The following is a 9,469-nucleotide window of genomic DNA, read 5'->3' on the forward strand; positions in this document are numbered from 1 at the left end:
TGTTTCCTGGTGAATTTTTTTTTTTAAAGAGTTTTATTCAAGTCATAGGCGTCTTGCTTTTACAGCTACTTTGAAGAGTTCTTTCCTTACCTGGTGGATTCCTGTTTACCCCATATTACAGGGGACACACAGTAGGAGTGGTATCCCACGTTGGATAATTATCTCGGGGGCTTTAGTGGTGAATCACTTATGCTTCCTTCATTAGGAGAAGACTCTTAAGTAGGAAGGGAGAAGAAACTTTTTGTTTGGGAGAGAAAATGAAAACCAGCTTTTCTGAGGCCGGAATGGGATCATGTGTAATAAGCGATGAATTCATCCTCTTTTCCCTTCTTCCCTCCCAGTTGGACTTGGTCTCACAGCAGCTGTTTCCAGCTGTCCTCTGGATTTTGCCCAGGCCCCTTGGGATGGCTGCAGTGACTCACACAACTGGGCTTTTTTCCATAATGGTCTTGAGTCTAGCTTCTCAAGTAGGAGTGGGAGGAGGAAAAGGGTGACTCTGGTGGTGCTGGAGTAGATTTTCTTGTCGAGATTACTGTCTGCTGAGGGCGCTGGGTTTGATTGTCCTCCTTTAAGGTGGTGATCCTGGAAGATAGCATTGCTGAGGGATGGGAGGCAAATGTGTGAGCTGGAGAACGTGTTTTTGGAGAAAGCAAATGTTCTTTTGCTTTTTTTTTTTCCCCCTTCATTTCCTTCCAAACCTTCCACTTCAAAACAGACTGCATCTTTCCTTTTCAAATTCTTGTAGGGTTGTGTGTGAAGTGCTGATAGAAACAGTTTAAAATGGGGATGATGTTCTTTGTATTCACTGATTCTTGGTATTGATGTTTTGTAGGTAGAATTAGGTTTATTTTTCCAGTTTCTCAAGGTGATCCCTCTTCAAAACATCAAGCGTTGCCTCCCCCCCAACACCCACCCGCTTCCTTCCATGAGGGCCGCTCCTTCCCAGCTTGCAATAGCTCAGTAAGGAGAATAAAAAGGGTCCTGTAGGTATTTAAAAAATGCGTTACTTTTACTTCTTTGGACTCTACGCTTAGGTACCTAAAAGGGTAATAAGCTGCAGAAGAAATCATCTAGGCCAGTGGTCCCCAACCTTTTTGGCACCAGGGACCGAGGCTCCTATGAGAATCTAATACCTGATGATCTGAGGTGGAGCTGAGGTGGTGATGCTGGTGCTGGGGAGCGGCTGCAAATACAGATGAAGCTTTGCTCGCTCACCTGCCACTCACCTCCTGCTGTGCAGCCCGGTTCCTAACAGGCCACGGACCAGTGCCGGTCCAGGCCCAGGGGTTGGGGACCCCTCCTCTAGACCCTTCCTGATACGTAGACATCAGTTACATGTTTGATTGAGGACCTAAAATATAGCTAGTCCAAATTGAGATGCCCTGTAAGTGTAAAATATACACTAGATTTTAAAGACTTGGTACAAAAACAGATTTCCCTGAGATTTAAAAAATAACTACTTTTTTCTCTTGACACGTTGAAATGCTAATATTTTGGATATGTTGGATTCAGTAAAGTATATTATTACAATGAACCTCACCTGTTTCTTTTTATCCTTTTTTTTGTGGCTACTAGAAAATTTTAAATTAAATGGCTCATATTTCTGGCTCTCATATTTCTGTTAGACGTCGCTGCTCTAAGCAGAAGAGGAAGTTGCTGAAGTACTGGCGTGCTCCTCTCTAGCAGTATCTGTTTCCAGAACCTTTTCTGATAGTTTGGTATTCACAACCCAGTGTAGCACGTACAACATGCCCTCTGTACCTATTGCTGCATGACAGATTACCCCATACTTACTGACTTAAAATGACAAACATTTATTATGTCATAGTTTCTGAGCGTCAGAAATCTGGGAGCACCATAGCTGTAGTTCTGGCTCGGGGTCTCTTGGGAGGTTTCAGTCGAGCCGTTGGCCGCGGCTGCACTCATCCGAAGGCTGGACTGGGGCTGGAGGTCTACTTCCACAGTGGCTCATTTCATGGCTCTTGGCACGTTGTCGGTGCTACTGGCTATTGGCGGGAGGCCTTAGTTCCTTCGGACAGGGATCTCTCCTCAGCTCCTTGAGTGTCTTCTTTATTTGACAGTTAACTTCGCTAGGGTGAGTGATCAAGTGGGAGATCAAGTAAGAGAAAGTGAAGAGGAAGTTGTAGTGCCCTTTATGATCTAGTTACTGAAGTGAACACTGTCATTTCTGCTTTATTTTGTTAGAAGCAAGTATCTTTAAGTCTAGTTACTCTTGAGGGGAGGAGAATTAGGCTTCACCTCTTGAAGGGAGTAGTATCAAAGAATTTTGGACATATTTTGAAACCACTACACCTACCTATTTTTCTGCTGTTTTCCCCCGTTAGCATACCTGCATTTCACTGACTGCCTCTGATGAGGGTCAGAGTCTAATGGGTGAAGTCCATTTTACCCTCAGCTGCTATGTCAGCGGTATTACTTGGAATAATTTTGAGGATGCAAACTCTGACCTATACAGCAGTCCCCCCTTATTGGCGGGGGATACATTCCAAGACCTCTAGTGGATGCCCGAAACCACAAATAGAACTGTACTCTGTATATACTATGTTTTTTTTCTATATATACATACCTATGATAAAGTCTAATTTATAAATTAGGAACAGTAAACGATTAACAACAGTAACTAATAATGAAATAAAACAATTATAATATACGGTAATAAAATGTGAATGGTTTTTCTCTTATTGTACTGTATTCACCCTTTTTGTGATAATGTGAGATGACAAAATGCCTATAGGATGAGATGAAGTGAGGCGAATGAAACGTTATTAAGTAAAATAAGGGTGACTTGAACACAAGCACTGTGATACTGCAACAGTAGATCTGATAACTGAGATGGCTACTCAGTGACTAATGGGCAGGCAGTGTACACGGTGTGGGTACGCTGGACAGAGGGAAGACTCACGTCCAAGGTGGGATGTAGCGGAATGGTGCGGGAGTTCACGCTACTCAGAATGGCATGCAGTTGAAAACTTATGAATTGTTTATTTCTGGAATTTTCCGTTTACCATTTTCAGACCACGGTTGACCTGTGAGTAGCTAAAACCACAGAAAGCGAAACTGTGCATAAGGGGGAACCACTGTAATCAAAATGGTCCCTTTGGTGGCAGGGCAGTAAAGATGACTTTAGCTTTGCATGAGCTTTAAACACTGGCAGGTGCCTCTGTTTATGTGTGTCGTGTCTGTGTCTTAGTTGATTTTTAGTAGTGAAGTAGGCTCTTTGGACATTACATGGTAGATGTGTTATTTTTGTGTACTTGTATATCAGAATTTAAAAATTAAGATTCAAAGCACTTAACCATTCTGTGTCTTACTCTACCTCTAAGAAGTTTGAAAGTAAAGCAAGGCATCATTCTGTTTTCTATTCTACAAATAGGGAAATGGAGTTGGTTTCATTTACTTGTGAGGCTGGGCGAGGGTGTTGTGAGGGATATGGAGGTATGTTAGAGACATAGATGGCACTCTCAGGTAGCTTAAAGCATAGCATGGCAGCTCAGATTCCATGTGAATAAGTGTGTGTAAAGCACACTGAGTTTCCAAAGGTGGGTTCACTCATGCCTCCGTCCTTGTAGCTGTTTTGTTTTTGGCTCAGCCTCATAGACTCCTGAAGTTTAGATTGGGGCAAGAGGCAAGACTTACAGGGTAAATGGCCCAGCAGACATAATCGGTGAGGGTCAGTTTTCATCTGCTTTCAGTCAGATCGGAGCTTTATTACAAGGAAATGAGATAATATACTAGGAAGACGAGGTCGGATTAGGGTAGGATTCAAGATTCAGGAGAGTAGGTATTCATTTCAAACCACTTGACTTCATTTTTTTTTCTGGTGTCTTGGTGTGATTTACTCGGGTATTTCCTGAGCATTTTAACATTATCTCTTCTTTTTGTAAAGCCTGAAAGCTCAGAAGAATGGGATGTTAAAAAGTTTGTTGCCTTGGATAGAGAGTTGAAAATCTGTTGAATCTAGTTATCTTTTAAATCCTTATTGTTATAATCTTGGTATAGTAAGTCCTCACTTAACATCATCAATAGGTTCTGCAACTTTAAGCGAAATGATCTATAATGAAACCAGTTTTACCATAGGCTACTTGATATGAACAAGAGTTAAGAGTCTTCTGCATCACATCAATGTTATAAGGAAACTAAATGACGTAATTCAAGGACCTACTGTGCTTGAGTAGAGTTTTGAAGTGGGGTGTGTGTGTGTGTGTGTGTGTGTGTCTCTCTCTCTCTCTCTCTCTCTCCTGACTTAATTTTCTTAAGGACCTTGCCTTTTATTTCTTGATGTTCTCCCTTATAATGACTTTATTTTGAATTGCATGTACTTCAAGAGGACCTGTACTTAGATATTTTGGCAGTCTCCACTGGTGTTGTGAGTCAGGCGTAGAGCTCTGTGGATGAGAGTTTGGGGTTTAGAGCCCTAGTGGCTCTGCGGCTTAATAAATTTATAACCTTGAGCAAGTTCCTTAATTTCTCTGAGGCTTAGTTCCTTCATCTGTAAAATGTTAATAATAGTTTCCATCTTGTAGAGTTGTAAAAACTAATAAGTAAAACACTTGCACAGGAGCAGTTACATATGTTAGATTTATAAAAAATTAATTGTTTAGCTTATTAATTTTTTATTAGAGACATCAAAATTCTTGAATGTTGAGCCTATCATTATTTATTTGACATTATTTATTGGTCGATCAACCATTGTTACTGGAGGTATCAGAAGCCCAAATTTGGTGTCTGTTCTCATCAGCCTGAATGGGTCCAGATCATGACCGACTCCATCCAGACCTTGCCTGCCTTGGCAAAATAGATGTTCTAGGCCATGGTTCTTACTTGCAGAGCCTGAGGGCGCCCCTCTCTCCAGTGACCAGAGGCCACCATCGTTTGGGATTCAAATACCCCTATTTTGGTCTTCAGCTTGGGTTCTGACTCCTCTAGAAGCTCATTAAATCTGGCTGATGCTGACGCCTGTCAAAAGGCCCAGGTGTTTCTGCACCTCCGATTTTCTATTAAGGAATTGGGATTTTTTTTTTTTTTTGAGACCTAGCAGACAAACATATTCCTTTCAACTCTGCACTCCTTGGTCAGCATCCAGAATGTAAGCAGCTATGGCCATCTGTATACTCCTGTGATCTGAGGCCTGACTATGTGCTTTTTCTCTCCTGAACTGACCTTCCAGTGGCTCCTTCCCTGGTAGACTGTAGCCCCTTTTCCCTGTGGCATGGTAGACAGACTTCTTCATCTTTAGCCTTCTAACTGCGCTTTGTTTCTACCTCTTTCCCCAAACTAAGTTGGGTTTCTCTCTGAGGACATCACATTCCGCTCCTGGTGGGCGTTATTTGTTCTCCTACATTATGGAAGTCAGTATCCTGTCCCCCCTCTCCCCGTCCAGTATTCCTATCTAATCTTCTACCCTTGGAGGAAATTCTCTGCTCCTTTAAAGCTCTCCTAATCTGGCTAATGTACCCTCTTCCCTTACCCTGTGTTGTTTATTGTTGCCTTATCTCCCTTCCTCATTAGAAACAACAAATTTCTTCCTGCTTTAAGTATTGTCGTTACTGTAGGAGACTCCAGTGTCAGTGCAGATGACTGATCTAGCACCTTAGCTGGTCCTGCCTCTCAGTTGTTTAATCAGTCAGCTGCCCTGACTCAGTACTTTCACCACTTGTTCTGGGACATACCCTGGGTCTTGTCCGTCTGGAACTACTTCATTTCTGAAAATTGACAGGCAGGCAGCGTATTTTCTCCTTAAGGTTCTTCTAGTCCCTCATTCATTTTCTCCCACCACATCTCTTCTCCAGTGTTGTCGAGAAACCCATTGCAGGGGCACTGTCTTCGCTCTCTCCCTTTCTGCTAATTCTCCTGTCTTTACTTGCTTCCCTGCCTCGTTTAGATTTCTTGGTCCTTGGCTTAAACAGCACTTTGGCCATTACCCTCTCTTTTCGTTTCATTTTATCTACCTAGCAAAACCCCAGGTCTAGATCAATACAGCTGTTTGCCTTCATGGTTTCCGACCTTTCCTGGACCCTTGACTTCTGCCTGCCTGTCAGTCTTTCAGTTTTAAAGAGACCTGGCTTGGGGAGTTGTCACAGTGGCTGGTTTAAACATTCCACATTGTCCTCCATTCACTTTCCCTTCACTTACAGCCAGAAATCTTGCCTCGTAATTTCTAGATGGAATAGAAGCCATCAAATCGGAAATATTTTAACTTTCTGTCACCAAACCTACAGGTGTAATAGTGAGAGATGTATTTTTCTTCCTTTTCTGTGGTGACTCCTACTTGTATCTCTTCCCTAGGTTTTAAACTCTGCCCCTGTATATTTTTTCTTATCAACTTTATACGTGCTTACTCATTAAAAATAAATAAAATTTAGCACATTTAGTCCTTTAGTCACCTTCATCCTCCAGCTCCTTTTCACTTGTCTCCCTCTACAAACCAACTTTTTGAAATAATTTTCTGTACCTTTTGAACCTATTGCAGTTGGTTTCTTCCTCACCTACTTCACTTAAATTCTTTCTCCCAATGTCACCAATAACCCCCTTGGGGCTCAATCCAATGAATATCCTTTATGTCTTCTGGTCTTTGAAACTCCTCTCTTCCCCTAGCTTCTCTGGCACCATCCTTTTGAAGATTTTCCCTCTCCCTTTCTTAGTCTCTTCCTCAGCCCACCACTTAGAAGTTGCTGTTATTCAGGATTCTGCTCTGGGCCTTTTTGTGTCTTTATTATACATGTTCTTAGGCACGCTCACCCATTGCTAAGGCTTTATTTATCGTGTGTATGCTGACAGCTTCCAAATTGCTAGCTCTAGCTTAGATCACTTTCCTGCACTTCACATATGTGTATCCAGCTGCTTAGTGTGCGTCTACACTTGGGTGCCCCATGGTTACTGCAGACCCAGCATGTCTGAAGCTGACTGCTCCTCATCTGCTCTTTCTGCAAAACTCTGCCCTGTGTAACTCGGTGACCGATGCCACTGTTTACCCAGTGGCCTTTCTGCCTTTAGTTAGGTCCTTCCCATTCCATGCCGCTGCACTGCAGTGATCTTTCTTAAGAGTGATCCTTCTGTGACAGCTCTGGTCATATCATTGCCCTAAGTCCCATTAAAACACATTGGTGATCCGGCTCCTACCTCCTCTCCCAAACCCTTGGTCCACTCCTTCACAGACCACGCAGCTCTCCCTGAAGTTCCCTCTATAAGAGTTCTACCCTACAGCTCTACCCCTCACGTTTGAGATTTTAGTGTAGAGGTCTGTTTTCTTTGGGAACCTTTGTGGAATTTCTCAGATGGAGTTGGGAACTCTCCTGACTGCTGTCATGCACTTTGTACTCGTCCCTTTCTAGCATTTATCTCACTGTGGTTTAAGTGCCTATTTACTCTGACCTATCAAACTGTAAGTTCCTTGAAGGAAGGGGCTCTTTGATCTTTTTTCTTTCTAAATTTCCATTATCTAGCACAGTGCCTGATATATAGTAGGCCCAATGTTTATTGGATAGTTAATGATTGGATAGATTATAGGATTTTAGAACTGAAAGAATCTTGTCTGTATAGAATACAGGTCCCAGATTTTCTGGGTAACCAAATGATCACTAAGTGACATTTGGTCTGTTTGTTAGAGATAATCTTTTCAAATAAAGTAGTATTCAAAGTCTAAAATCTTTCACTATATTACCTGTGATTTCACTATTTAAGTAACCCTAGCTGGTTTGTTCCAAGGCTTGATTAGACCAATGTTTCTCAATCCTGGCTGTCCATTAGTATCATCTGGGGGCCTTGAAAAAAAATCTTCTTGTCTTATCTCACCAAATAAGAGAATAACTTTTATTCTTTTACTGGGAAGTCATCCATTTCCAGCTTGTTAAATTAATCAACAGGAGCCTTATTGCTCTTTGACAAAAGAAATGGCAGGTAAGAATTTATATTATATGATCTCTAGAAGCACTAGTCATTAAACATTTGGAAATTAGGGGCCCTTTTCTGTCTGTGACCCTTGGGAACGTGCTTTGTGAACCCTTGGGTCATGATCTGTAACAGAGAATGTGAGCAAAAAGTTTCCATCTGGTATGGTCGCTGTCTCCCCTAAAAGGGTCTCTGGTTGTAGCACAGCATCTTTATGCCAGGTAGACAGTTCCTAGGGGCTGACCTTATGCAAATAGGAAAAATTGGTTATCATCACAAAGAGCAGGTTATTTAATGGCTTTTTTAAAAAAATGCTATTTCTTCTATGCTTTTAGGGCTGAAACATTCCCTGTTCAGCCATTTGAATTTTGGAGTTGTTTGTTGTTTTTGATAACTTTTGATGAATCAGGTTAATTTTTAAAATGGTTTTTAATAGTATGAGCTCACTCTAGAGCGCACTTATTTGTGGTAGTAATTGCTTGATGAAATCTGTTTTTTTGCTGCTCAACTGGTATAATATTTAGGATCTGTTTATTGCATTGGGACTCTATCTTCACAGCCTTGGGATTTGAGGAGCGCTCAGATGTGTTCTCTTCCGTTGATTTTTGTACCAACACAATTCGAGTACTGTGACATTCAGAAGTTAATACATTCTTGGTGTTTTGTTTCATTTTCACAAATGCAAGAATGAAAGAATTACTCACTTTAGTGAGTATCACAGATTTGAGAGATTTGAATGATTCATGATTATAGATATTTTACTCTCATCATTAAAAAAACAAACAAAAATGGAAGATAAACCACCAAACCTATTGTAGAGACACATGAAAACAGGTTCGCCTGTTTACCTTTTTTATTCTTCTCTAGGTTATTTATATAACAACTTTTTTTTTTTTAAGTCTTTTAGAAAACCCTGGTTTCTAACAAACGAGTTTATGATGACTGATTAATGCTAGGGATAAATCTAGATCTGTTCTCAGAATTGCTTGTGTCTAAAAATCATGTAGAACTTAGGTTAAGCAACTGGTGAGTAGTTTATAAATTGGTCATCTTTGCTTGATTAAAGATAATGTTGGTAACTTTCTTCAATCTCGGAAGTAGGACGATAGGGGTTAGGAAGATTTTGTACAGTTTTAGGCGTTCCGGCTGATACTTTTTTCTTTGACCCTCCCTATTATCTTGTTTACGTTGGCTTTCTAGTCTGATGGAGGCCTTCTTAAAGAGGTGGGCAGAAATAAAACATACATGTTCCTTTTCCTTTGCTAATGAGAGTACGAAACACTCATTTTTAAGTTTGGTCTGTTATGATGAATTGGCTCTCAGAAGAATAGCTCGACTTATTCTAGGTGCAAGTTTGTCATTTCTTCCCTCTCCCACCATCAGAGCGGACAGACACAGTTGGCTTTCCATTCAACATCAAGCTCATGTTGCTGTTCAGTTGAGGGAGCTCAGTCCACAAACCATGGGTCTCAGCTTGTGTTTGACAGAACTTGGTTAAGTGAATCAGGGAGTCTCAATTATTCATTCTCCTTCCTCGTCCTGCTGTTCGTATCAGATTCCT

The sequence above is a fragment of the Pteropus alecto genome, unplaced genomic scaffold, assembly GCF_000325575.1.
Source record: "Pteropus alecto unplaced genomic scaffold, ASM32557v1 scaffold94, whole genome shotgun sequence".
In the NCBI taxonomy this organism is placed as follows: domain Eukaryota; kingdom Metazoa; phylum Chordata; class Mammalia; order Chiroptera; family Pteropodidae; genus Pteropus; species Pteropus alecto.